Source organism: Pezoporus flaviventris, unplaced genomic scaffold (assembly GCF_033815535.1).
Source record: "Pezoporus flaviventris isolate CSIRO_AGI_PZ_B2104156 unplaced genomic scaffold, CSIRO_AGI_Pfla_v1 ptg000079l, whole genome shotgun sequence".
Classification (NCBI taxonomy): Eukaryota; Metazoa; Chordata; class Aves; order Psittaciformes; family Psittacidae; genus Pezoporus; species Pezoporus flaviventris.
This window is the reverse complement of record NW_026892627.1, coordinates 5,656,592-5,684,544: the sequence shown is the minus strand read 5'-3', so window position 1 is coordinate 5,684,544 and position 27,953 is coordinate 5,656,592. Positions and strand designations below refer to the sequence as shown.

Below are 27,953 nucleotides of genomic sequence, written 5' to 3'. Positions count from 1 at the left end.
ACCCTTTTACAGGAAGGTTACCTTCCTGTCCATCTCAAAACGTCTAAAACCCCTCTAAGTTTAGAAACATGCATTGCTCAGGCAGGTGTTTCTGGGCTTGTTCACTTCTTTTCAGTAGAGTCATCTCCCTCCGAAACACTCCACTGGACACACGGCTCTTCCCCTGCTAAACAGGGCTTCAGCAGCCTGAGAGCTCAGTTGAAAAAAACACCCAAGCACTAATGCAGGAAGCGTAAAGAGATCTGATAAATGCTCCAAAGCTCAGTTTCCAATAAACATGAACTATAAGAGCTGCCAAGAATTATGACTGCATGACATTACATCCAGCTCCTTGCTCTTACTAAAAAGTAAGCATGGGTATCTGATGTGCAGATGGGCAGTACCACACAATCTGCTCTGCTCCATGATCTGTGTTTTAATGGATGCTCATAGGTTGTCACAAAGCAAAAGTTTTAATCCTATGGAAACACACAAGCTCTGCAAACAGCTGCTTTTAGGGTCTGATGTAGTAAATGGACTGAATTGAATGATTCTGGACTTTCGGTCAGGCTTTGTATGCTCTGAATGAGAAGTCTTCTGATTTCCTTCCTACCACAGAGAATATAACAGACACTGAACACTAGTTTTAAACAGAGGAAAGCAATTTGCACATTTCTGGTAAGCGAAAATTATCATTTTTGGAAAATGATAAACAGCTGAGCTCCTTTTTCCCTGCAAAGCATAAGAAGTGACACAGTAAGATCCTTGGAAAAGTAGCAAGATCACCAAGATGCTCCCCAGCAATCTTGAGAGATTGCCTCTAGCAAGATGAGGGTGATTGTTTTACATTCATAATCCCTGATCTTACAAAGTGGCAGTATCCTCAGTGGGTATTGGGTATAGAGTTACTGAGATATTTGCATGATCACACTAGCAGCACTTACCCTCAATACTCTTACCTAACAACAGAGAGGTGATGTTTTGGAGACTGTGAACATTAAACTGATTTTAGTCTATCAAAAACTTTTGTCACTATTAGCTCTCAACCCTGAGCTGTAAGAAAAATACTCTGTGCCTTTTTAACAATAATCTTGATCTACCTATCCCTAAATTTCCAAAACTTCATCTGATCCAATATGGGATAGACAGGCAAAGAGGGATACAGAAAGAGCTGTAGGAAAGAAAAGTTTGAATTTGGCATCCTCTAAAAACACCGCCAGCCTTACCATGCTGCAGGGTCCACAATAAAGATCCACTGCTAGTGTTAAATTTGCTTTCCCCAAATTTCACTTGTGGAAATGTACTTCAATCACGTTCATGCTCTCTCTGAGTAGTAGCCCTGTGAGTCTTTGTTGACACTTCTCAGATTTCCCCCTTGCTTTTACAGATGTTGTTCCTTGGTTCACTTCTTAACAGATATAGTGCAGCATAATGTATTAGAAGTGATGGCATTTTGATCTGTGACCATCAATAAGTCTGTGGCCTTCAAACCAAACACTATTATCAAGACATCCATTGAACTGGAAACAACATTAGAGAAGAGACAGCTAACTCAACATTACTCAAGACTCTTTGTTCTTCCGGTATCTGAATATTGCCACCAGGCTTTCAGACAATACCAAACCTTTAGTAATTCCAGGCAATCACACACTGATTTATTTAGGTGGTCATGTAGACAGGTGACTTGTGATACTGCACTACAAGGATTACATCCCAGATTGACAGTTAACATAATCATTTCTAGGGCCATGCTCAGGGTCCAATGTTCACATCAGATTTTGCATGTCAAGATTCGAGAAACTCTGCAAATAAATTAGATCATCTAATGACAAATTTGTCTTGCTCTACCAGCAACAGACATTAGACAAGGTAGAGTGTACATTTCAAGATCAGCCCAGTCTCCTGAACAAGCCTTTTAGTGGGCTGGTGAAAATCACCAGTATAACCAGCATGTTTGCTTCTCTGCCTGTCTACAAGATGCTACCTAGTTACAGTCCAGTTAAAACTTTACTTAACCAGCATACAGGCATCTCAGGTTGCAGTTGTGTTGGTCACCTGTAAAAACAACATCCCCATCACTGTTTTGCAGAAAGAAATTGCAAGTCTGGCTCTTTCCACCTTTCTTAATATTTATGGATGTGGTCTGGCAGCATCCATCATTGCGGTAGTCTTAGTAGGTGCCCCAAGGGGATGAAATAATAGCAATTGAAAAATGAGACCCAAGTTGAACAGGAATAAGTAGGGTGAGAGCTAGTATCAAGAGTCTTTCAGAGTCAGGTTATATGAGGCTGTATCTCTTGCAGCACAGGAATTAGAAACAGCACCACAAAGTAGTAAGAAAGGAAAACAATGAGTCTGAGCTGGTTTCAGTGGGTGGTTAGGGAGAAGCATTTGTTTAAAGCTTGTACAGACTATACATGGCCAAGGGATGAAGGCCTGGGTAGAGGCATAAAGTACTTTGCAAAGCACCTTGCAATCTTTAGGCATGGGCAGTGACTCCCTCCTGGACAACAGAGTGTGCATTCAAGTTACCCGTAAACCAACCCAACAAAAGGAGGGGCTGAAGCTGTCTATTCTCAGCTGCCTCTGCAGAGCAGATTGCCAAAAGGCAGCAGTTCTGGAGTCCCCAGGCAAGAGAAAACATCAGACTTCAGCTGGAAAACTGTTTTCTGACACTAAGCTGGTTTCAGAGCCTTATTCTGGCTGTGGTGAGAGATGGTGGGTTTTCCCCCAGCTGCACCCCTGATGTAGCCGGGCTAAAGGTGTCATGGTCCCTCCTGGTCAGCAGGCTCACAGATACTGCCCTTTTGAGCATAGTGCTTCATTACACACTTCAGATTAATTCCCTCCTCCCAGATTTCTCCATGAAGGAACTTGGCTGAATCTTTGCTGCATGGTCCAGGCTTGAGGTTAACCCAGACAAGAAAGCAAATTACTAATCCTGAAGACTAGACATGGTACCAAGCGTTCCTTCACAAGAGTAAGTTCCCAGCTGAGGGGGAATGGCAGGTAGTGATTTTCAAGTGTGCACAAATTTTTGAGCCTCTGAACTGAAGCCCAGCCTCAACAATTCCTGTTGCTATTTTTCGTTCTTTGACCATAGCACTCAGAGGCCCCAGATGAAATTACTTTGCCACTAGGCACTGGACAAACATTCTGTGAACTGAATGAAGAGCAGAAAGGTGTGAAGCTATTTGCATCTTTCTCTGGCAAGATGAAGGGACCCCAGCTCCCCTGGGCTTTGCCCAGCAACCCATCCTCTGCCTCTTCATGCAAGAAGAGCAGCTGCACCATGAGTGAGGATGACACACACTCAGGAGGTCTGAAAGCCTAAGCAAATGAAACCTTTTCTTTTACAGGTATGAACTTAATCTGATGCCCACCACCTCAAACCACCATGTCACCCACCAGCTTATCTGAATTACTCCAAAAAGAGTTGAAAGCACTGATTTTGAGACATAAAGCCTCTTCTCTCTGAGGCTGCTCAGAAGCTACTAGACCCCAGCATCACAGGTGCAAGGGGACAAGACAGGCTGTCATCTGGAGCTCATTCCCCATCCTCCTCTGGAAAGCTGCCTCCTGGGCCTCACAATGCCCATTAAGAGTTCAGGTATACTTCAAATGGCTGAGATGACAGGGATGCCGGAGGAGCAGGAAGGGAGGGAGAAGTGCCATAGCCCAGCTGACTCGCTGAATCTCTGTGTGTGGGCAGCAGGTTCACAACCTTACTTTTATTTCTGGACTTGTATGTCTGCTTGAAAATTTGTACCAGCTTTGCTATCAAAACAGGAACACGGAAAACTGGGCTACAAATGCCATGATAACCCTGAACCCAAAATCTTAGCTTCATACCTTTCCTTCACGCTTCAAAATCTATCTCCCAGAACATGCCTTTATTTAGCCTGAAATTAAATTCCAAGTCTTAAAACCTTCACAGGTTTTAACTATTTTAATTCTTGCAACTTGAGGCTGGCTTTCATCCCAGCACTCTTTGCTCAGATGAAAGGCTCCATTAAACCCAACCCTTTTCTGTCACTCCTCCTGGATCATGGGATCACGATTAACAGAGTTTGCTCTGAGATGTGCACAGGAATCAAAGAGTCATAAGTTTTGCTGCATGTGCAAAGCTGCAACCTCTCATCTAGAAACCAAGCATAGTACCTCATGGATTTCCCCACCTCCCAGAGTCCATAAACCCTAATTTATAAAGTGGACTGGCGGATTCCAGACAGCAAAATATTGCCCTTTGAGAAAGGTGCCAGTCAAATATATATTTGGGGCTGAGATGGGCACAGCCTCATATCCCTGCTCAACGAAAATACTTCCATATTCACACTTAGACTGAGGAGAAACAGCAAAGTCCTCATCAGCTGCTCAAGGATACAGAATCATTAAAGAGATTCAGAGAAGCCCTGCAGAGAAGGACTTGGGGGTGCTGGTTGATGAGAAAATGAACATGAGCCAGCTTCAGTGTGCGCTTGCAGCCCAGAAAGCCAACTGCATCCTGGGCTGCATCAAAAGGAGCGTGACCAGCAGGTCGAAGGAGGTGATCCTGCCCCTCTACTCTGCTCTCGTGAGACTTCACCTGGAGTATTGTGTGCAGTTCTGGTGTCCTCAACATAAAAAGGACATGGAAGTGTTGGAACAAGTCCAGAGGAGGGCCACGAGGATGATCAGGGAGCTGGAGCACCTCCTGTATGAAGATAGGCTGAGAAAGTTGGGGCTGTTCAGCCTGGAGAAGAGAAGGCTGTGTGGAGACCTCATAGCAGCCTTCCAGTATCTGAAGGGGGCCTATAGGGATGCTGGGGAGGGACTCTTCATTAGGACTGTAGTGACCGGACAAGGGGTAATGGGTTAAAACTTAAACAGGGGAAGTTTAGATTGGATATAAGGAGGAAATTCTTTACTGTGATGGTGGTGAGGCACTGGAATGGGTTTCCCAGGGAAGCTGTGAATGCTCCATCCCTGGCGGTGCTCAAGGCCAGGACAGACAGAGCCTTGGGTGACCTGGTTTAGTGTGAGGTGTCCCTGATCATGGCAGGGGGTTGGAACTTGATGATCTTAAGGTCCTTTCCAACCCTAACTATTCTATGATTCTGTGATCATAGAATCACAGAATGGTTTGGGTTGGAAGGGACCTTAAAGTTCATCTAGTTCCAACCCCTTGGTCACAGGCAGGGACACCTTCCACTAGACCAGGATACTAAAAGCCCCATCCAACCTGACCTTAAACACTTCTAGGGATGATGACCAACCTGTTAGCTTTTCTTACAGCCCTCACCAAACAGTGACTAATCCAAGGGGTTTGTCTCCAGGCAGCTAAATCCTGGTTTGGGCAAGGGGTTGTTCATATGTGGGTAGCCTGGAGCCACCACTCACACACAGATTTTAGCACAGAGGACAGATTTTAGCTACTGAGACAAGGGATTGATGCCAATCAGTGGGATGACCACATTCAATATTGCAGGTGTAATGTAAATAAACAGGCAGAGGAAATTAAAGCAGCATTTCTATATGTGTTGCATCACTCAGTTGTAAATACTTAGAGCTTCCAGTATTAACTACTGCAGATGCTGAAAAAAAAAAACCACAGATATAGAGAGGACATCACAGGAGTCCTTGCACTAGTTTTGTTTGTGGTTTGTGGTTTTTTTTCCCTCTTTAGCCTAGTTTTCTGAGGAAAAAGGCTTATCTGATCATGCTGTCTGTCTTTTAATCCCCTCTAATAACTTCTGAATCCATTGGCCAATTTCAACCAAACTTGAGACAGAAGTAAATATTTTAGATACACTAAACACCTGCTCATCCTATAGAAATGAAAAGCTAAGTAAGATAAATCAGTGGTAGTTAATGCCTCCACTGTGGTGTAGATACAACACCTTACCTGTTCTGAGAGATGGCAGTCAGCAATCAGTTCAGGGATGCAAATGAACCCTCAATAAGCTGTTGCACATGTTGCAATGTAACCCTACCAGTTGTCAGGAAGAGACTATGGGCTCAGAAGAGCAAGATAAAGATGAATGAGCTAGATCCACCCACAGAAAACAATGCTGAATTAGTTTTGCTACTCTCAAAGCAACAGGAGCTTTATTTTTCCTGTTTCAGGATAATAACCTTAGAAAAGCAGAATCAGTGTGGTTGTGCAGGGATTAATGTTGTGGCTTCCTCTCTTATCCTTTTCCTCCTTGAAATAGTAAGGTTCTGAAGAAAGAGGAGGAAACCAACACTGATAACGAGAATCAAGCCCTTAAAGAAGCACTACGCAGAACAGTGAGACCATGAAAGCCTTTCAGTTCTCCTTGGCTGTGTTCAATTCTCATTTTTGTTCAAGGATAGTAACTTCATGGAAAGCCTCTGACCAGAGCAGCAAAGCAGCAGACTCCCACAGGAGCCTGATTGTTGGGCTGAAATCCTACTCTCCTGAGAGCAGCATATGGTACACGATAGCAGCAAAAACAGCCTCTAAATTTACACACTTTTAGCTTTACTTCTGTGACTATATGTACCACGTCATAGATCTGCAACTAGAAACAGGACCTTGGTATCTTAACAAGAGGACTTGTGCAGCCATACACAATATGCCAAAAGCAAGTTCTAAGACAGGAGCAGAAACATGCTCCCAAACTCATGTGACCTTGCCACAAACCTATGCAGACAAGAACTAGACTAAGAGAACCCTTTTTTCCCACATGGCAAGCTCAACGTGTTTCAAAGTGCCACAAAAAATCTAGCCCAGCTGCTACGTATCATGAGAAATGGCTGATGCACCCAACACACTGGCAGACTGCCTGGCTACCAGCTGTGGTCCAATTTCTAACCCTGCTAAAAACAGGGGTCTGCCAGTGCACACAGTGTCACAAAAAGCACAGGAAACAACGCCTGCCTTTGGCTGTCCCTGTGAAACTCCTACCGTGGCCAACAAGATGCATGCAATGCTGTGGGCAACACTTTAGCCAGCTGGGCTCTTCATTGTGGCTAGCAATGACCTGGTATCCTCAAAGTCAGTAGGAAAACTCAACCCTTGGGTTCTGCCTGGAGGGCAAAAAGTTCAAAGGACTCCAGACTGGCCTGTAGCCAGACCAAGAGGAGTGTTTAACTGGGTGCCTGTTAAGAGGCATTTCAGACATTCACATAAAAATGCCATTTCCATGTAAGTCCTACACAGGCAGGCTTGCTCTGCTCCTCTCCCAGTCAAGGAATGCAGCAATTATGCCCACGATGGGAGGTCATCTTCCTTCTCAACATCCAAGCTGCTTTCCTGTCAGTTAAGCTCTGGTTCTGGAGGCAGCTCTCACCTCAAACTCAGTGCCTGACAGGGAAACTAGAGCTTCTGGCTTTGAAAATTGGAACGACAAGGTACAATTTAGCTCTCTGGGAAGCCAAACTAAACTTCGAATTGCTTTTTGTGGGTTGGTCAGTGCAGATCTGAAAGGTCAGTCTCCTTGATCTCTAGGTACCTTATGTTCTGTCCCCTCTCTCTTGTCCATGTGAGAGCTTCCCAGGCAGCCTGACACTCTTCTGATATATTAACACACAATTATCAACAAGCTTGTGACTCTGAAGGCCACATCTGCTGTAGCCATCTCTGGGATTCAGGATTTACTGTCTGAATGTCCTGCAAGTCTTGTCTTGAAGGCTGCCTCAAGGCTGCCATCAGAAAGCAAGGTAGTAAAATCTTTTTCCCCATAGTATAGTTCATCTAATTGCTCTTTCCCAATTACTGCCATCTCTGTATTCCTTCATCTTCTAAACAGTTCAGGTCAAGATGCTGAGAAAAATCTGGGTTGCAAAGTCATATACACCATAGTTCCATCATGAAAGCCAATGACACTCTATTTTGCAACCCTTTTCCGGAAGGTGAAGCTCACTTGTCTCCCTGGTCATCCAGTTCCTGGAACAGACAGGAAACTTGATGAAAGCCAGGTAATTTTACCTCAAGTAAGATAAATCAGAGAGATGTCCAGCTGAGAACTACCTTCAAGTGCTTTTAACAAGAGTAATGTGGGCTTTCTTCTTCCTTTCTGGCATGTGTCCTCTGGGCCATTTACAGCCTGGAGGATTATTTCTGGCTGCATTGTAGAGCAGTACCTTTCTTTTGTTTCAAGTGTCTGGAAGATTATGCATACTTTTATAAAATGGACTTCTCAAGTTCATTCAGGTGTCTGTCTTTGCAAGGGTGCATTCTTGCAACACACTCAACTTGGGTCTAACTTTTAAGACTGTTTTGCCAAGAATATAGTCAATGCTAACGCAAGGGTATCTGCCTTCTGAATGAACTAGAGTGGGTGAGCACATTACACAGGAAATACGCCCTCATCTGGCTACTAATTTTCTCCAGTGTGTCATTAAGTGTGAAAGTCCTTAGCAAAAAAATCAAAGAAAGGTTTAAGCCCCAGCTACACTGCTGCTCTGGTGCCACTCTCTGTGACGGAGCTAAGCTGTGTCTGTAGGACAGATCCTGCCTCTGCAATTCAGACGTATTGGGAAAAAGAGCTTGCCTCCATCCTGATTGAGTTCAGAGTAAAATAAAGAATGTCCTTCCATTTATTTACAGCTGAATGCAGGTTTCTCCTTATATTAATCTCTGAGCTGCCATTTGGAATCTGATGGTGGCTGCTCCTGTGCCCTGCTCCATCCTAGAATAAAGATTGGTCCAATCTTGACCACAGAAAAGAAACTTCAGCTGTAGGGTTATAGGTATCTTAAGTACTCCTAGCAAAATAGTAGATAATACTACTACTTGAGGCTCGACCTAGCACTTGGGCTTGTTCAACATGCAGTTCAGAGGAGGAATCGAAGTGTGATCCCAATGCTATTTCACGTCTTCACTGTTTTCCCTACTTGCTAAAGAGTAGTATATCTGCAGAGGCGGTAACCAGCACCTGACTTATGTGCCAACACGAGTTGCAGCTCCCTATGCTCCCTTGTTTATTGCTAATGTAACAAATAGCCTTGGGTGTGCAATATTTGTTGTGACAAGCTGGAAGAAGTCCATGCACCAGACGATGAAATTGTTCTTGCTACTAGCAGGTACAATCATCTTTTCTGCTGAACTCGCAGTACGCTTTCTTCTCTTTTTGCTCTTAACTTTTTCCCCTTTTTGACTACTTTTAAAATATTTTACAGATGTTGAATGCTCATGGCTAAACCCTCCAACACATTTTCAGCAGTTCTGTTGAGCCTGCAGAGTCTATAGGGGGCTAGGATCAGAGTTAGAGCCACTCGTGTCAACACATTTTGAATGCTACGTGACTCACACAGCACAGTCTCAATGTTCATGGTAAACTCCACGCAGAGAAAAAGCTAGGCAGGCCCCCAACGGAGGTCCATTTTGAGGACTGGAGAGCAGCATAGACCTTGGCTGAAAAACTCAGCATCCCTGAAGACAAAAGGGGTTTTTGCATTTGATCACCTAAGCAGCACATTTTAGTCATTCTATGTCAGGAAAGCACATGGTGAGGTACTCAGATTCATACGGGACCAATGCAGACAGAAGCACCTCCAGGCAACGGGCAATGTCTGAGGGCATATAAGAGCATTGCCATACAAGTTCTGCTCTCTCTCTACACCTGATTAGCTGCATAAGGCATGCTCACACACAGTTCCTGTCCATGAAGAGCCTGAATCCAGTGATATTTCTTGGGGGTGGGAGGTGCTCCTGCTTGGAACAAAGCAAAAGCAAAGTGATGGGGAATGTTCTCCTAAGCAGAATTCAAGGCAGGAATCAGAAGGTGGTGATGACAAACTCTAGAGAACTACAGGTTGAAAGATCATTCATCTGGCCCCTGTGACTTGAAGGAGCACGCTGGGACAATCTGTGGAGGTTTGAAGAAGTCCTCGTGGGCTATTTAGGCATAAAAGTCACCATTTACCAAAAAAAAGCTTTCTCAATTTGTATTTAAGCATCTCAGGAAGAAACTGGCCTCACAACTAAGATGTTATTTCCTGTAACAGCATGTTAAACATGGACAAAAAAAAGTAGAAAACTACACCGAATGTAAAATCGTGTCAGCGGACAAGAAACCATGAAAAGCACGAAAACCAGCACCCATTCACTTTGGCAATCTGAGGCTGCAGAATGGGAAAGAAGGTCAAAACTAGCAACACCAAAATATGTAAAACAATTTATATTGCTAAACATACCACTATGTTAAATGCTTAAAGGGCTACAGATAATGTTAAGACCTGTTGTTTTGGCTACAGGAACAATTATAAGACAGGGTGGTCTTGGTGATGGGTCAGGATGAATGAGAGCTCTTTCCTTCACCAGCACTCTCAGCATCTTCATGCACCTTCCTCTGCCTCCTAGAGGCTCAACCCACTAGAGGAAGAAGATGGGATGGAGTAGTGCAGCCATGACTGCAAGACTCCCAGTCACAGCAGTGTGGAGAAAACCGAGTCTGAGAAACTGTCTTCTGTCTACTTCTAATTTAGATGCTGTCAGGTTTCCCATTCAGTGGATGTTGACTCACTGCTCACTGAATCCCTACACACCAGTGCTTGGACTGAAGAGCTCTGCACACACATACTATGACCACAATGGAGTAAAAAGGCATGGCCTTGTGCAGTGATGGGGACCACAGAGGCATCCCTTCTTACACTCCTTTCGGCATCCCCTGATATTCTGCAGGATTCAGCCACAGCATAAGGTAGGGCAGACTCCTGGACTAATTCGCCAATCCTTCCAGTCCACAGCGGTGCGGATATCTCCCAGTGCAGGGGATGGTGTCATGCTGAGCACACCTAGGTCATGCAGTACAGAGCCCCATTAGAGATCCCTGGACTAGCTCCAAATGAGTAAAAAGCATCCATAGCGCATAATACACCAGCACGCAATGATAGCATGTCAGGCCCAAAAGCAATATAACCACATTAAGCAGCATGTAAAACTATGCTAAGTAGCCTCTCCTGTTGTGCCCTGAAAACAAATAGCCTCCTCTGGTAGCTCTTTAGTGCAACCTCTTACATGAGTGCCTGTGAGTTTTTAGGTGCACAGCAAAAGCTTCTGGGGCATGGACAGCCCTATGGTAAGAGATGACATGGACCCTCAGCAACTCATGCAATCAGCCACAGAGAGATACTGCTGCTATTGCAGCAGAGCCTATTCCCAATTGGCTTGTGACTACCTGCAAGGTGCATAGGGCAAGAGGCTTTAGGGTGCTGGAAGAAGACATGCCTCCTTGCTGCTAAGGGCATTCCTTTGACCAAGCGTACGGGAACCTGACTGCTTCTGAACCAAAGAAGCAGATACTTGAATTCAAGAGTAAGATTTAAAAATTCTCAAAACTAAAAGTACTCTGCTTCCCCAGTAAAGCCAGTGAAGCACAGATGTCCCACTAAGCCAAGTTTATCATTATTGTTAATATTTATTATTACTTTCAGGGCACATAAGAAAAGTACATGTTCCCTGCCACAAGGTACTTACAAGGAGCCTAAATTCTTTACACAGAATCCACATTTCTTCCAAGGGACATCATCCTACAGCTGATACTAGGATGAAAGGCAACCCAGCAGAGATTGTGCTTTTGTTAAGCATTTTTCCCAGCAAATAACTAATTGAAGTTTGCATTCCAAGTACAGCTATGCTGTAGGCTTATGAAAAATTTTCTCATTTGAAAGTCATTTTCCTCCCCTGCATCTAGGACAATCAGCAGCATGAAATAGAAAATAATAATAAATAAATATGCATCAGCCCAGAGTTCATGTTCAGTCAAAGCCAGGAGGCCTGCATCTCTTGCTAGTGGATGCCAGTATTAGTGGGTTTGAAAGACAGAATTCTGATACTTTCTGTAAATGAAGGAAAATCTCACTGTCTTGTAGGGATTCAATCATGATTTGGAAAGTTACCCTTCCTCTTCTTAACTCTTGGTGCTCAGCTTATTGACTCAGCATTATAGCTCACCTCCCAGCCTGTGCTCTCCCACTGAGCAGAGGGCTTCTCCTGAAGTCCTGAGTGTTTCAGCCCAGCAAGGGCATGCTGAAGCAACTGACTGTCCCAGTGATGCCATTTTGTTGCAGTCTGTAGGATGATGACTCTCTTTTTGACCCTGGTATGACTTTCCTAAGTCCCAGTTATGTGTAGGCCATTAGCAGAAACACAAAAGAGGGTGGCATGATATTGCAACCACATTTCATGGGGAAAAGAGTGTATTTAGATGTGCCATTGTATGATATAGTGTGAGAACATGTACCAGACTGCTCTGTATTAAAGTTGGGCACTTGCAGTCCCTCTTAGTTTGTCCTTTATTAAAAGGAATACACCAAGGTTTGGTGACATGAAGCAGATCTGTTTTGCTTTCTGAAGAGAAATGAGATTCTGGGGACTTTTCCCTTTCCTAGTTTCCCATTTCTCTCCAAATACCCACTGCATTTTCCTTCAAATCCCATGTTGGCCATGTAGTGCAAAGACTGTACAGTCACTCTTTTTAGACACTGAACGAAGTCAAGATTAATACATGTAAACAAAGGTGTCAGTGATAGAGTAGAAAGACACAGTAGGAAACCTGTAGCTAGAGACATTGCTGGCCTTTTTAAGGAAAGACAAGAAGGAACTTTTCAAATACATTAGGAACAAAATGTATCCTATAAGTACTGTCAGGTACAACACTACGGAAATATTCAATACATATTTCTGTTCTGTACTTGGGAAAAATCTATATGATGGAGCAATAATATGCTGAGAATGACATTCTTTCCAATATAAGAGTGATAAAGTAGTACAATATATACCAGCTTCTTTAGTTAGACTTTCTAAATCAACAAGTGGGGATAATTGTACCCAAAAGTTGATACATACTTGGCCAAGATGGCAACTCTGAATATCAGTGTTGCTTGACTAGGTATTGGGACACTTGTAAAGCACAGATGAAAACCATGGTTGTGCCAGTATTTTATATGGATAAACAGAAAGATCTGAGTGAATGTTGGCCTCTCTGCTTTCTGGACAACAGAGCAGAATAGCTGATGCAGGGCTTGGTTAATCAGGGCTCAGAGGACAGTAATATAATTTGATGGGATCATTACCCCTGTAGAGCATTTATGTTCTGATGTCCAAAACCCAAGGGTTATGGTGATGAATTAGAAAGGTTTAGGGAAGTATCACTAAGGACAATTACAGGCTGGAAAGCAGGCTCATAGTAAATGCTGCAGAGGGCTCAATCATCACAAAGAGAAAGTAAAGGGATGAATAAATCACTGTACCAGCAGCCTTGGCCAAATACAGCTACAACAGTACTACCACTCCACATATTACAGAGTACTTTGCAGTCTATCAGACTAAGACTGAAGAACTCCAGCAGCCAGAACTGGAAAAAAGGAAATATAACTTAGGTGTAATGTGCACACTTCTAAGAAAATAATTTAACCACAGTTTACCAAACACTGATAATTTACCAAAGACTGAAGGATGGAAAATCCATCCCTCCTCAATTCCTGTTTTCTAGATGGCATATGCTGTAGCTCAAACAATACTAATTATGAGGAGCCGTCTGCTATTCTGGAGACAGAGTAGGTGATCACGGTTTTACTTTACAGTTTTATAATCTCTAAATTACAGGGTTGAGCCTAAATTTTATAACCTTTTTTTTTTTTATCCCACTACCAAATGAACAGCAAGGTACAAGTTGAAATCCTGTACTCGGGCTTCAAAACACTATAGAACATGGTGTATATGGACCTCTGCTATAGAATGTGATGGGAGGGACTGCTACTCGGTTAAAAATAAGCAGAAGCAACCATAAAAATTAAACATTACTGCAAATCTAGACAGGCTGAGGGTCCCTTGCTGCAGAAAGATGGCTCAAATCTCTGCTCCTTTTCTGCTCCAGTGCCTGCCACTGCCCAGCTACCATCAGGGCTGTGTTACAGACAGGCGAGTGTTGCCCCGCGACACCACCTAATTGGCACCCAGCCTTCCAGGGAGTGGGAGATAGTCAGACTAAAAATAGGCTGTCCTCTGTTTTGGCTCTCCCCTGCCTCCGTCCCCCCACAAAGGCACAGGGCTGGCAGTCCAGGAAAAACATCCAGAAAAGCAGCAGCCTCAGTGGAGGGAGCTGGGTGGTATTTTTGGAGATGGAGGCGTGGGATGGGGTGCTGTCACAGTGACACCGGGCATCACAGGGAAGAGGGGATCCCTACCTGACTTCTCGCTTCTGAAAAAGAGTGGTTTCCATCACCTTTAGTGCGGGAGCCATACTAGAGGTGTGGGGACAGAGAGGAGCCACAAAACCCTCAGGGATGCTGTCCTCAGCTGACCCACAGTCAAAGCAAAGCAGCTGAGCTTGGCTCTCGTGGCAACTTCCCCTTTGCTCCCCACTCAGAAACTCTCTCCAGCCATCCTGTTATCCTGCAGAGGCTTTTGCTTCAAAAGTCCATGCAATTTCTGGTTCAAGGAACCAGCATTTACAGGCAGCAAAGCTTCACAGAACAGTTTTTAATAGAAATTTCATTGACATTGAGGATCCTCATAGGACTTTGATGAACATTTGAACTTTATTCTGACATTTAAGTGCCTAAAACTCTGTATGAAGCCCAAATTAAGAGATCTTATACTCTAGTGTTGATGTTTTCTCTCATATACAGCTCCACAAAGCTCCCAAACATCAGTAACATTCCAGAAAGCATTGGTTCTGCTTTCAACTGGATACAAGTCAAAATCAATTAGAGATTGATCTCAATTCTGCTTTTTAACATTTATTTTTAGCGTGCAGGTCGGTAACCAAAGTGAAGAACTGCAATGGACGAAGCGAACTTGCTTTGTAGCAAAGCTAATGCCTAGATTGTAAGATGTTATGAAAAGTTTCCCAAGCTCATAAAGGCAACTGTGTAAATAATGTCTCCCACTGAATTCTGTGGAGTGCTCTAACAACAAGACTGATGGGTAGCCTAATACATTCTGTAGTTGCTACAAGCAATGATCTCCTATGCTAATCACATCTTTCACATTCATTAACATTATAGGAAACTCTTAAAAGAAATCATGTACCAGGGAACTATTCAAACATATGCAAAGCTAGCTATAACTGTAAAACTAGCTTTCAAACTGGCATTGGGAAGCACATCTCCAGCATATTTTACATCCTACAGACATAAATTCGTGAGTTATTATTTTTTACGTAGTGCTTTGGGCCACGTGGTTGTGCAAACCACTCCGCGTGTTCCACTGCCACAATTTAAAATGAGCAAGAAGTGATGGTGCTCTGCATTCAAGCTGAGATCCTAGTCCACTCAAGCAAGAGGAGAAAATACCCTGCAAATGCATTCCTTCATATGTCACTGCTCAGTTTGTTTCCTGACCCTTTCAGGGCTTGCTCATGCGCAGGGAAATACCCTCTGAATTTTGGGGCAAGAGGGCAGCTGAAGCCAATGGGGATAACAGTGACAATCCCTTCAAAGTATGTTTTGAAACACCTTTCTCCTGGTCCTGGTAGACAAACAGCCCTCCAAAAAAACCTCTCTAACAGAGATAAAGCCACTCGCTGTAAACCAAATCAAGGGCACCAGCTTGCCAGTAGTATATACCATTTTCAGTGCTGGGTGTACACATGTCTGAGTTTTCCCAGTCTCCTTCTGGCTTTTTAGACTCAAAAATGTTGATGTATGCAGTTCCTTCCTGCTCCTTTCCTCCTAGAGTTGGCTTGGCCAGCATTGACACTGCAGAGAACTGGGCACAGATCATTACATTCCTCTGACTGGATCTGCCTGTAACAACCTCATGATGGTTCCCAGCCTCACACTTCCATGATTTATAGTTTGGGGTCAGAAGACCCTTTTTCTGTTCATAAACTAAAAAGGCAGCCATCATATATGAATGTCGCTCTCCCAGCAAGATGCTTAAGAAAGATTACTATACTCAAATTGTTAGCTCAGAAAGAGCACCTGGCCATAAACACCCTATGTAATATACAGCAGAAAACCCCATTTTGATCTGCAACCAAACAGCTGCAGAGGGTGGGCTTGATTTATCAGGGAAGGCAAAAGCTGTTGCAGAATGGGGTGAGGAGAGGCCGAAGGTGGCTCCCAGCCACCTCCATGCTCCTTTGATCCCAGGGCCATGCTGGCCACAGGCCAGTCCCCACTGTGGGCTGTGTTAATCTGCGCTGGCTGGGGGTGCCTCCCAGGAAGCTTGGTGGCAGCTGGGGATTACCAGGTCAGGGACACCCTCCATTTTCCCTTCCTCGTACCACTCACAGCAACGGTCAGGCCAAGGGCTGGAGGAGAAATAGCTGCAGCCTCATTGTATGGGTGCACACACATAATGGATATCTTTAGTGTATTCCCTGCTGCCTCTCATCCCAGTTTGCTCCAGCTTCTTGCAATTGTTGGGCACACATGTCCCATCTGACACCATAGGTATGCCAGTTCCAGTAAAATGGGGAGTATACAACTGGTGGAGATGGAAATGGAATTTTCAATATCCCTGCTTCATTCCTGATTTCTTTTATTTATATATATATATGCATATATAAATAAAATACATATTTTTGAATAATGGTTATTAATCTGTATCTAATGCACAAAAGTGGGCATCGTTGCCAATACAGTCAAACATTCCCCATGCACACGCTGAAAATCAGCTATAACAATGCATGGGACAGGATTAGAGAAGGAGGGCCATGATCCTCTGAGACATCATCTTTGTCCTTTTTTCACGTCCTCCAGTCTTTAGACAGGACCACAGGCTCTCTCATGGCTGGGGACACCTTTGGTCCCTAACTCTTGATACCCACTCCCCAGCAGACAGCACATGCAGAGCTATCCACAGCCTCCTGAAGCCAGCACATATCTTGGGTGGGTCTGGAACAGCCACTAAATCGATATGATGGAGTCTTTTCAGATGTGATTTCCCAAGGGGCTGAAATCCCAGGGATTTGTTTCCAAGTTCTCTTTAAAACTATGCAGTTATAGCCTACACCTTGATCTCATAAACTTGGTTGATGTAGGTTAAGCTGTCACTGGCCTGGCAGTTGGACATTAAATATAAAATACAATACTGTATGCTATGAAACAGTAAAACTATGTGAAGAACCCACATTACCTAAGTAATCTGCTTCCCTATGGATCATGTTGGATTCACTGCTGTGAATGAATAGGGTGACTGAGTCACCCTCCAGCCACCTTCTTATGTATGACGCTCCTTTCAGTCTCTCTACTGTCTATCCAGAAACATCCCTTAACAGTACTTGCAAAACCCAAATATCTTTTGGCCCTGTCTTGAATCTGTGAACCAAATTGTCCAGTGGGTTCTAAAGCTACAGGATGAGATAGATGCATGAGGAGAGCAACGGTAAGCCAACTGAGCAACCAAGCAGCAAAAGATTATTTTCTATGGCTTGTGCAATGAAGACTAAATACATTGAAAATTAAAATTTCCTGTACAACAAATTATGCTACTTCCTTCTTACAGGACATTTAACCAATCCAAACACTAAAGGGATACAAAAGACATTACATCTGGCATAATAGTTAATAAAAATACACCTAAAAGACAGCTTTAGAAAATTCTAGGGAGGAAATTATGTTAAAAAGCATAATGCCAGTTTCAAAGATGTCAAAAGGAGCTTTACCTTTGGCTTCACAGATCTCTACATCAGGCCCTTAAAATAGTTCTGGAAATGTTCCAGAAAATTTATTTCAGCTACATTTAAGCTCTGTGCTTTGCAGCCATTCAGTGATTTTCACTGTTAGTGCTAAACTGTCCAGGGGACTTTTATGCTCATAAACAAATCCTCCCTCTCCCTTATGTTGCTATTACGTTGATGCTGCATCACTGACTTCAATAAACAGTCTCTAGATTCACCCTGTTATGAGACAGCGAGCGGAATTAGGCACCAGAGATGTGTCTAAAAGCCTTGGTTTCAGGTTCTGAACATCACTTTAGCTAATTAATAAAAGAAAACCACAGCCCAGAATCTTTCAATGTTTTCAGACCATAACTTCATATTCAGCCACTTGCTCTGTTCCCTGGAGTCTAGAATCACCAGGTTGTTAGTTTTGGAGTTTTTGTGGGTTTTTTTTTTTTATTGTTTGTTTTTAGTTATTGTTATTATTGTTAATTAATTTTTATTATTGTTACTATTTCTTGCCATTCTCCATATTTATTTAAAAAAGGCAACATGTGACCCACTGCATTGTTTCTAGGTTCTTTCTGGCCTTCTCTGAGAAGCAGCTGAAAAGCAGAGATTTTTGCTGAGTCCTGACTATTGAGCTCACAACATACAGAGCGAGACCTGCCAGCCCCGCACAACTCAGGTTTCACAAAATGGGGAAAAGCTGGAGGAATCCTTCAACTAAAAGAGCGATTTTGCATAGAACTAACATTTGATGCTGCCTTTCCCAGCTTCAAGAGAACAGAAGTTCTCCAAGCCATCCTTGACAGCCAAAAGGACATCTGCACACCTTGCAGATGCTTGTTCAGATGCCATATGGCCATGACAAAACTTTTGGGGGTCATCAAGCTAAGGCAACTTCACAGAAAAGCGGACTCAGTGTAACTCAAGCAAAGCTCCCACTAAGGGCAAAGGAATCCAAGAACTCATAGACTTTCCTAGGAAAGTTTCTACCACAATTTCATCCTCCTGTGAAGAATTCTGAGCCTCAATTCAAAACTGCCTGAACCCAGCAGGAACATCAGCACAAACGGACCTACTGGAAATTTTTTCAGGACGGAAGTACTACTTTAGCTAAAGCACTACTGCAGAAGCATCAAGAAATGCTAGGACAAGGGGGAAAAGCACAGAGAGAATTTGTTCTGCCTTTTTCTTCCCATACTCATATGATGATCCTTTTTTTTTTCAATTAGCTATGACGTATGGTTTCATAACAACTGTTTACTTTTCTCTCTTTATCTAACAGCTGTCTGCCGAGAAAGATGGAAAAATAAACCAAACATGTTAAAACCGAGAGAAACTATTCACATGCAATGTATAATCGCACACTATATTTAAATCTTCATATATTATCTTTCAAATTATATTTAGTTTCAACAGGAGGGGGAAAAACATCCCCCTTACTTTCTAAATTTAGCAACAGAATTTGTATATTGTTTTCAAATACAACCACCCTTCCTCAGAAACTTTTGCCAGGGAACAATTAATGGCTGGAGACAGCGAATCTGACTACATCAGATGTATTTTGACATTGGCCCACTAACAGTCACCTAGAGCAAAAAAAAATGGGGAAGTCCTCAGGGAAAGGGCTGAGTAAATCTGGATTAGCTCCGCCGAAGTCAAACGAACCGATCTGGATTTATGCCGGCGGAGCTGAGAGGAGGATTTGTCCCTCTCTTTGATGGACGCAGGGAAGAAAAGAGCTACGAGGACTTCAGCAAACCGGAGGAACTTTGCCATGCACTGCAACTCAGAAGGGTTTATTTCCCAAGAGAGACACAGAACACGCCTGGAGCAGCCCCTGCGCTCACATGAATGAGAATTACACACATGCATCGAGAAAGATTAGACCTCTCAAGGTGAAACACTGTTGAAAAGAGATAAAAGGGTGGAGGGAGAAAATTCTTAAGATACTTGCAGTGCTTTCCAGACCCTCTTGCTGCAGACACCACTGGCAACGCCTCTGGCCTCTCCAGCAGCACAGGAGCCACACACAGCTCAGTGTCGGAGGCTGAAAATCAGGCTGGGGAGGCAGCGGACACAATGTGCTCAGCCCCGGGGAGGGAGAGAGGGTGGCTGCGTCACACCATCGCACTGGCTGTACTAATATGGGGAGCAGAGGTGGCCAGAAATCCTCGTCCAGAAGGAAAGGACAACCCCTGTAACACGAGAACCAGCATGGGCTTGTAAAGCGGGGAGCAGACACACAACCATGAGGGTTTTAGAGGGTTTAGGACTTTCCTGGGCCAAAAGGATGACAATGCCAGCTGTGTCAGACACGGCAGTGAGAGGAACAGGTTTTGGTGAACGGGGATTCCTTCCCTGCAGCACCCAGCTCTATTAGACACAGCATAATTACCTTGTTATAATCAGGCAGGTATTTTAAAGAGGCTTTAGTGTGATTTTATAATTGTGCATTATGTAACAGCAACTAACGTGTCAGGCCTCTGACAACACTAAATGCCTGTCTACAGGTCAGGCTGTAACACTTTCATGATGCATTTCAGAAGTGCTAAGTCTGGACTGAAGCCCTCTTGTTATTTTGCCCATCCCTTCCACTCTCATGCATGTCCACGGGCTTCGGCTGCATCTCTAGTGGGACAGCCACTCACAGAGCTTCTTCTATCACTGAAAACCACCCTCTAACATTCTTCTCCCTAACCCTGTGCCCACTTTTGTTGGCTACATCACGGGGAAAAACAAAAAACTCACCACAGAGTTGCTCCTCTTTACATGACGGTGAGTTTTTTTCTTTATTTAATCACCACTTTCTTTAAAGTTCATGTTTTTCAGCACTTCCCAGGTTCAGTGTCTGCCCTTGCACAGCCCGGCTTCTCAGAAGACTGAACCGGGCTGGCACTGGGGCTTAATATCTGAGCTGGCTCCTACAGGGATGAATTTTCACTTACTGAAAACAACTAGAAATGATTCCTCTCTGTTGTCCTTTTTAGGGTACCTAGGATGGAGACTCTGTAAACCTGGAGCCGTGATGAACACAAATCTTGCTCAACCCAGCAGGCTGTAAGCCAGCTAGGAGAAGCAGCAGCATATTCAGACACCAAGACACTCACAAAAGCACACATTTCTTTGGATAAAGTGACTGTTTTATTATGGCAAGAAGAATAATCTTGGAAAAATCACTTTCAAAATACCACAGTCTCAGATAATGGATTTTGGCCTAAAAAGTTAATATCTACCCTATCATCTTCAGCTAATGGGTCTGGAAAGAACTTGTCCATGGGCACGTTTTTCCATAAGTACTGATTATATAAATTTTTATATTTTCTAAAGCCTTTAGGAATAGCAGGGAAAAAACCAACCACAACTTCTCCCACCCCTCAAAACCCTTCAAGAAACCTCAAACCTGGCTTATTATTCAGTATCAGCCTTCAAATGCCATGAATATTGAGAGAGACTCCTTGCTTCTAGCACAAATGCCTTAACTATGTCCACGGTCTGCATTCAGTTGCCTAACTTCTAGAAACTTAAACATAAACCTGATTTTAGTAAGACTGCCAAAACATCCCATACTAATACTGGAGTTGGATTGAAATTAATAAAGCACAAGCTGCAAATATGTTTCAAATAATAACCTGGATGCAGAGCAGTTTTAGTGCCTTAAGAATACAGCAAGTTTTAGAAAGAATCTCTGACCTGTTGGTAGGGCTCTCAGCATTGCAATAGGAAGCTTCTTTGACAGAAGTTTAGTGAACCAGGGAAGTTCACTTCAAGCTAAAAGCTGAAATGAATAATCTTGCAAAGAATGGACTTGCTTTTTTTTTCCAAGAGAGAAAACAAGATCTTCTCATTTTAAAATTAAATTCAAAAAGGGAAAGGGAAAACTCAGAGCTTAACAGAACTTTTAATTTTTTTGCATGTTTTGGTACAACATTATTATTTGATGTGATATCTCTACATTTAAAGAGCTCTTGCAATATTATGATAAAAATAAAATCCAAGCCATTCCTGTCATGCAGAATTGTGATTAAAACAGGCTTTGTTCATTACAAAGCGCAGGGAGGCATGTTTTTGCCATGAAAGATAAAGGAACTTTAGACACCAATGAAAATGTTGCACACAAAAGATTCACAAGGTGACCCCCTCGCAGGAGGCCGAGCTGCACCTCCTCAAAATGGGTATCTTAGAGGAGAGGGGATTTTTGTGGTTTATTTACCGCCTTTCCTGGGAATATACCTCTGTGAACTAGGATTAATAAGAAACATAAAAAGGAGGGCTACAAACAGTGATCGTGACGGCTGGTACAGCAAACATTTAACAAAACCAGTGTGCCCACTCTGCCCCCAGCCTGCTTTGGGACAGGGATGAAGGTTAGCTTTGGTAAAAGTTTCCTCATTCTTCTCCCAGAAGATCTCAATCTCTGCAACTGCGCAGCCTGCAGCTGGTTCAGTAACACCATCCCACAATGAGTGAGAAATAAATAAGGAAACCTTATCAACCTAAGGAAAAGAAGGTACATTTCTAAGGGTAAGCGTATCACTGGCAGATAAATGTAAAGGAAGTTACTGCATGTATAGAGCAAAAGGAAACTCCACATCAAACTTTCTGAACTACACAGATCTCTTCAGTGACACAAAAACTGCAAGGAGAGAGGGGTTAGGGACATTACAGTTCTGGAAAAGTTTTCTTTTCCTCATTATTAGTAACTCTAATTACTTTGGAAGAAGAGCAATGAGATAAATCCTGCAGAGCCAGAAATGTGACCTGATTTCCTTCCTGATTTAGAAACTGTCACTTTTCAAGAGAAACCCAAAGAGACAGAGCCAGGTCAAAGTGGGCCCATCAATTTGGTTTGCAGAGTAAATAATAAACCAAGATCAATAGAAATACAACCAGGGTTTTGTTTTGGTAGATGTTCGTAAGTACAATGCTATTTAAAAGATAAATAAGTACATGTTTATCTGAACTGTTTGCAGTCAAACCTGTCACCATGGAAGAGATACTCACTATAAGCAAAGAGGGGTATACCCAAGTGACTTCATGTATTTTCCTCCAGGTTAGATGGTAAAAGTGAGAAACTGTGACAGAATTTCAAATATAAATTACTTCATACTATGATTAAGGCCCTACCTCAAGACAGCATGTAAACACAAAGCAGAAAAGTCAAGCATATACTTAAGAGTGATGCTGCTTCTGCAATACCTGAATTTTATTTAACAGAACTGAAAAATTACTTGTTGCCACATATAAACTACCAGAGCTGTAATTTTCCAAAGTAATTCTTGAGGACGCTTGGAGACAACTTACAAGGCAGCAATTTTCAGGAGGAACTGAGCACCCACCTCTGAAAACAACAGGTCTCTTTGATGGTTTTCAAATCGATCTTCCAAAAACTAAGGCATTTAAGGTAATAACAGCTAATAACCTGTTCCTTCTGAGAAGCATAACCAGGATTACCAAATGACTGCCATGCTTTAATGTGCAACTCAAATTCTTTGTTCACATAGGGAAGGGAAGGGAAGGGAAGGGAAGGGAAGGGAAGGGAAGGGAAGGGAAGGGAAGGGAAGGGAAGGGAAGGGAAGGGAAGGGAAGGGAAGGGAAGGGAAGGGAAGGGAAGGGAAGGGAAGGGAAGGGAAGGGAAGGGAAGGGAAGGGAAGGGAAGGGGCCAATCCCTGTCTAATATCATAAATAGGATCTTTAAAAAAAACCAAAACCAGCTACATTTCATAGATCTCCCGTGCCCCTCAGGACGTTATTTCCTATCAGTATATTTTTAAATATAATTTTCAAAACATGTAAATCAAGAACACAGCAGCTACTTAACATTTTTCTGTAGCCTGTAAAAGTCCTGGGAGGTGTGAGCTGGTGCCACAGGTGTTAGTCCACCACAGCGAGAGCAGAGGCGGGTTTCTGATTCGTACCAGGAATATCACACTTTCAACTGTGTTGCAGTTTTAAACTCTGCACCCATAAGCTGTCATTCAGAGTCAGGAAGCCTCATGGTCTACATACACCCTTCATGGTCAAAGTATTTAGAGTACATAACCAATGATGCAACTGAATACCTTTGTGTGCTCTGACGAATGATTGAGGGTATGAAACAGTATCAGGTCTCTACCACACTGTACAGAGTTTTTGCATGCTTTAAATCTGTAGGACTTGCCATGGTGTAAACTACTCTGTGCAAACACGGGCATTAGAATCTGCTCCTTTCTGTTTGTAAAGCCCTTTAAGAGTCAGGAGTACAGGCAGGAGTACAAAGCTTATCATGAATGGATTCAGAACGAGCATTGGGAACTGAGAAAAAACACATTACAACAAACTCCAGTCATGTACAAGTTAAGTAACATATTCATCTATGATTACTTCTGGCAATACAGTGATCTGTTGCATACCAAAGGTTACATAAACTCCACTACTTAAGGCTGAGACCTTTTGGCACATTAATCTAAAAGTATCTCAACTTGCAGAACAGGCTTCCATTGTTTAAACTTTGAGACACCTGCTCCCAAAGGATACGCTTTTTTTCTTAAAGACCCCCTATTTCTGAAGCTCTCTTTCAACCATGTTTGCCATTTGAAAAAGCTACACCAGCCAAAAAGAGAAAAAAAAAGCAAACCAAAAAATTACCAAAATCAGAGGACATAAATCCCATTTGCATCATACTCATTCTAACACAGGACTCCCATCAACTTTTTCAGAACTAGATGTCTCATTAGAGGCACTGCACTCAAACCAACAGCAGCAACACTCTCAGAAACACCACTTTCTGGGTCCATTAGAATGGGTTTCACTCCTCACTGCCTCACACAGCTCTGACCTTTCCAATTCTCTGCCACCAAAAGCTTATAGGATCTGCCAGATCCATCTGCGGCTCCACCTGGCCTGCTTTCCCACGCCAAAAGGACGGATCAAATATACGTGTCTGAAAACACATCCCTGCTTTTTCTTCGCACCACCCAGAGGGGAAGCACTCCCCAACAGCTTCAGACCAGAGGAAGCCTCCAAGAGCACGTCTGGAAAGCCCCGAAATCCTGGGAAATTGCAGCAAAATGAACTTCAGCACCTTGGACAGGACACACCGACAGAAAATCACTGAAATGAGCTCATTGGCCCCGAAAATGCAGCGCCTGGGCATGACCCTCTAGGACACATCTGCGGGCCCGGTTATTTTTAGTATTGACAAATCCTCTTTGAATCGCCACGTTTATTCCACCATCCGTCCTGTATTTTGTGAAGAGCTGCTTGCCAACCCGGTGGTGGGAGAAATCGGGGCCACCAGCTCTGGATTCAATGCCTGCCTGTGGGATCGCCGCCTGCCCCAGTTGAACCTGGAAAAAGCTTAGCTCAAGCACTCACAAAGCTCAGCTCATCCTTTCCAGACAAAACAAGACCTGTTGCTGTAGGTGTGCATGGCTCATGTGTTTCTCCGCTTTCTAGAAGCTCGTGTCCACCTCCTCAGCCAAATCTCCAGGGAAAATAAAATGAAAAGGTCTGATTTATTCTGATTGCAGCCACACTTTGGTTGTGTAAGTATTCCTTTAATTTAGCTTTCGTTCTCTCTTACAGTCCTCCCGGTATGTCTCTGTTCCCCTCGGGGCTGCCTTGATAAACCATGATCACCTTGCTGGAGCGCAGCACACCTCTCCCTGTTATTCTTTTACTTGCACAAGTCAAGTGGAGCTTTTAACGTGTGCCGGTAAAAACTCCACGCGTTTTAAGCAGAGATATTCTACAAACAGCTCTGTGGTGAGTGGTGCCATTAAGGTATACACTTAAAATACGTCAATTCTCACAACAAGTGATACCAATAATATTCTCATTACAGAAGAACATTTTCCCTGCCACCGCAGAAACACCCATTCTAGTTCATTTCTTCCCTTCAAAATGTGCCACTGAATTTCTACCCCGACACATCTGCTGCCACATGACATTAAGCGAACAATTTGCAGAGTATTTTCTATGTTTTGAGTTTTTTCCAGCACTTCTGGGCGCAGAAGCGAGATGGAAACTAGACCAATTCCCTGACAGAGTTACCCTTCGACAGCAATACATACATACGCACACCTATATCCTCTGCTTATATACCCAGACGCAGCTTTGCTGAGCCAACTTCTTTCCCCTCCAGCTCCTCCCCCGTAGCCCCTCTGCCCGGACGGGATCCCCGCCCCGAGCGGAAAGTTTGGGGAAAGGGTAATCCCAGCACTACCTCACGACACGCTCGGAACCGGCCGTCTTTGTCTTGTGTTTTATTTCCTTTTCCACCCCCCTTTTTATTACCACTATAATTTTATTAACGAGCAAACAAAAAAGAGAAACTTACATGTGTTTATTTATTTTTTCCTGCTAAACCCAGAGTCCCAGAGCCACTTCACTGTATCCACAGAGTTTTAGTCCCCGAGCGGCACCGTCCCGCGGGCAGGGCCCGGCTGCTGGGCGCGGAGGGCGCATAGCTCGATCCGCCGCGCCGACTGCGCGCCTGCCGCCCGAGCGCGGCCCCGGCCGGGCGGCGGGGAGGGGCGGGCAGGGGAGGGGACGGGAGGGCGGGAGGAGGCACCGCCCGCCCCGCCCCGCCCCGCTAGCGGAGCGGAGCCCCGCCGAGCCCGCAGCGCCCCCTGCCGCCGGTGGGGAGAGGGAGGGAGTGGGGAGGGGAGGAGGGATGGGGCAGGAGAGCTGAGGAAGGGGGGGAAGGTTAAAGATGGGAAGGGAGAAATGGGAGTGGGGAAGGTGGGGGAAGTTTAGGGAAGAAGGATAGGCAGGGGTAAGGAAGGAGAAATAGTGTGAAAGGAAGAGGAGTAGGGAGGAAGGAGTGAGGAGGGCTGGAAAAAAGGGAGGGACTGAGAAGAGTAAGATGGAAAAGGCAGTGGGGGTAAGGATGGGGAAGGAAGGGCAGGAAGGAGAGATTATAGCAAAGGAAGAGTAGTAGAGAGGAAGGAAGGGCGAGGAGGGCACTGAGAAGAAGGAAGGGATAAGGAAGAGAAGGTTGGAAAAGGCAGGAGGAGAGAGGATGAGGAAGGCTAGGAAGCAAGGTGGGATGAAGAATACTGGGGAGAAAGGGGGGAGGGGGAAAAAGGGGGGATGGAGCTTCAGTGGTGGATGGGGTGGGGCACCATGGAGGGCTTGGAAAGAGGGATTGACCAGGGGACAGGCACAGGGGAGCAGGACATGGCAAGGGACACCTAGTACACAGGGAAAGGGGGCAGGTGTGACCAGTGCCAAAGCTGGCGATATTGAAGTATTCAGGGTAGTAAAAGTGGAAGAAACCTTTGAAGAACTGCAGAAGGACCCCAAAACACTGATCAAAGTAAAATACAGACAAGACTGGCAACACTTTACTGGCTTAGAGATGGGCTGTGAAGTGGCTCTTACTGCTCTGGAAAGGGAGTCTGGAGCTATAACAAACATTCCCGTGAAAGCAGCTCAGAGTTTAGTGATCAAAACGAGCAAGTCCTGGAAAAGGAGTGGGTCACGAAGAGGAAAACTGAGGGCCTACACAACAGACCCCAAAATGCAGCGGTGGCCCCAGGAAAGTGGCTGAAGATCAGGTCTCTTTTCAAGAACAGGTTCATGCTCAAGGAAATTTATCAAATGAAGGATTCTACACATGCAAACACTGAGAACTGGAAAGCAGCAAATGAAAAAATCCATCCCAGGGAAGAGTCTGGGTGAGGAGGATGAGGAGAGCTGCCATGAGGGGGTAGAGGTCAGAGACTCGAAAACAAAGACTACAGAGGAAGGGAGAAGGAAGGGAATGAAGACTAGGAAGAGCAGAGGAGGATGGATGTGCCAGGAAGGAAAAGAGAAACAAATCCTCAGGGATTTAATCACTCAACGTGAATGTGAATGGTGGTGGTACAAAAGGAAGGAAGTTCTCATGAGGACCCAGGGTGGACAGAGGATGGGCACATCTTCAGCACTGGAAAGGTAGACTGCGAGTCCAGCTCAACCCCTGCTGTTGAACCGTACTGCTGTGGCAGGCACATCCCTGCAGGACACTTCTACCTTACAAGAGGAACAGTTGTTTCTTTTTTCCAGCCGTTTAATGTGCTTGCAACACCATTTTAAGTTCAACCAGAAAAAGGAATTCACACCAGAGCAAGATGCTGCATAACGGTTATCACTGGCCTGAGCCCAGCGGGCTGTGATCATGCTGCTCATCACTAAAGCACAGCTGCCCTGGAAAACCTCCACTCTCGGGTGGCCATACAGATGCTCTCAGCACCCAGAAACACCCCAGCTCTGGGGCAGGAGGTGCAGCATCACTGTGGGGGGCTCAGACCTGCACAGACTCCTACCATTGAGCCATGCCCTACGTCACTTCTGAAAATGTTGCTTCTTCCCCTGGACCACCTGAACAGCTAAAACATACTATCACAGGTGAGCTGGGCTTGTGCAGAGGGAGGACAGGTG

The 27,953-nt window shown here is 44.2% G+C and overlaps 1 protein-coding gene across 4 annotated transcripts in view; it reads right to left on the bottom strand.

The window, feature by feature from the left end:
- LOC133280109 (sodium channel protein type 5 subunit alpha-like) overlaps positions 1-26,042 on the bottom strand; it is a 215,612-nt gene extending 189,570 nt beyond the window's left edge. For all 4 annotated transcript variants that reach the window (XM_061474505.1, XM_061474506.1, XM_061474507.1 and 1 more), the window contains exon 1: positions 25,867-26,042. The gene's annotated coding sequence lies outside the window, so the exon portion shown is untranslated. The remainder of the gene's footprint in view (positions 1-25,866) is intronic.
- Between the last annotated feature and the right edge of the window lie 1,911 nt (positions 26,043-27,953).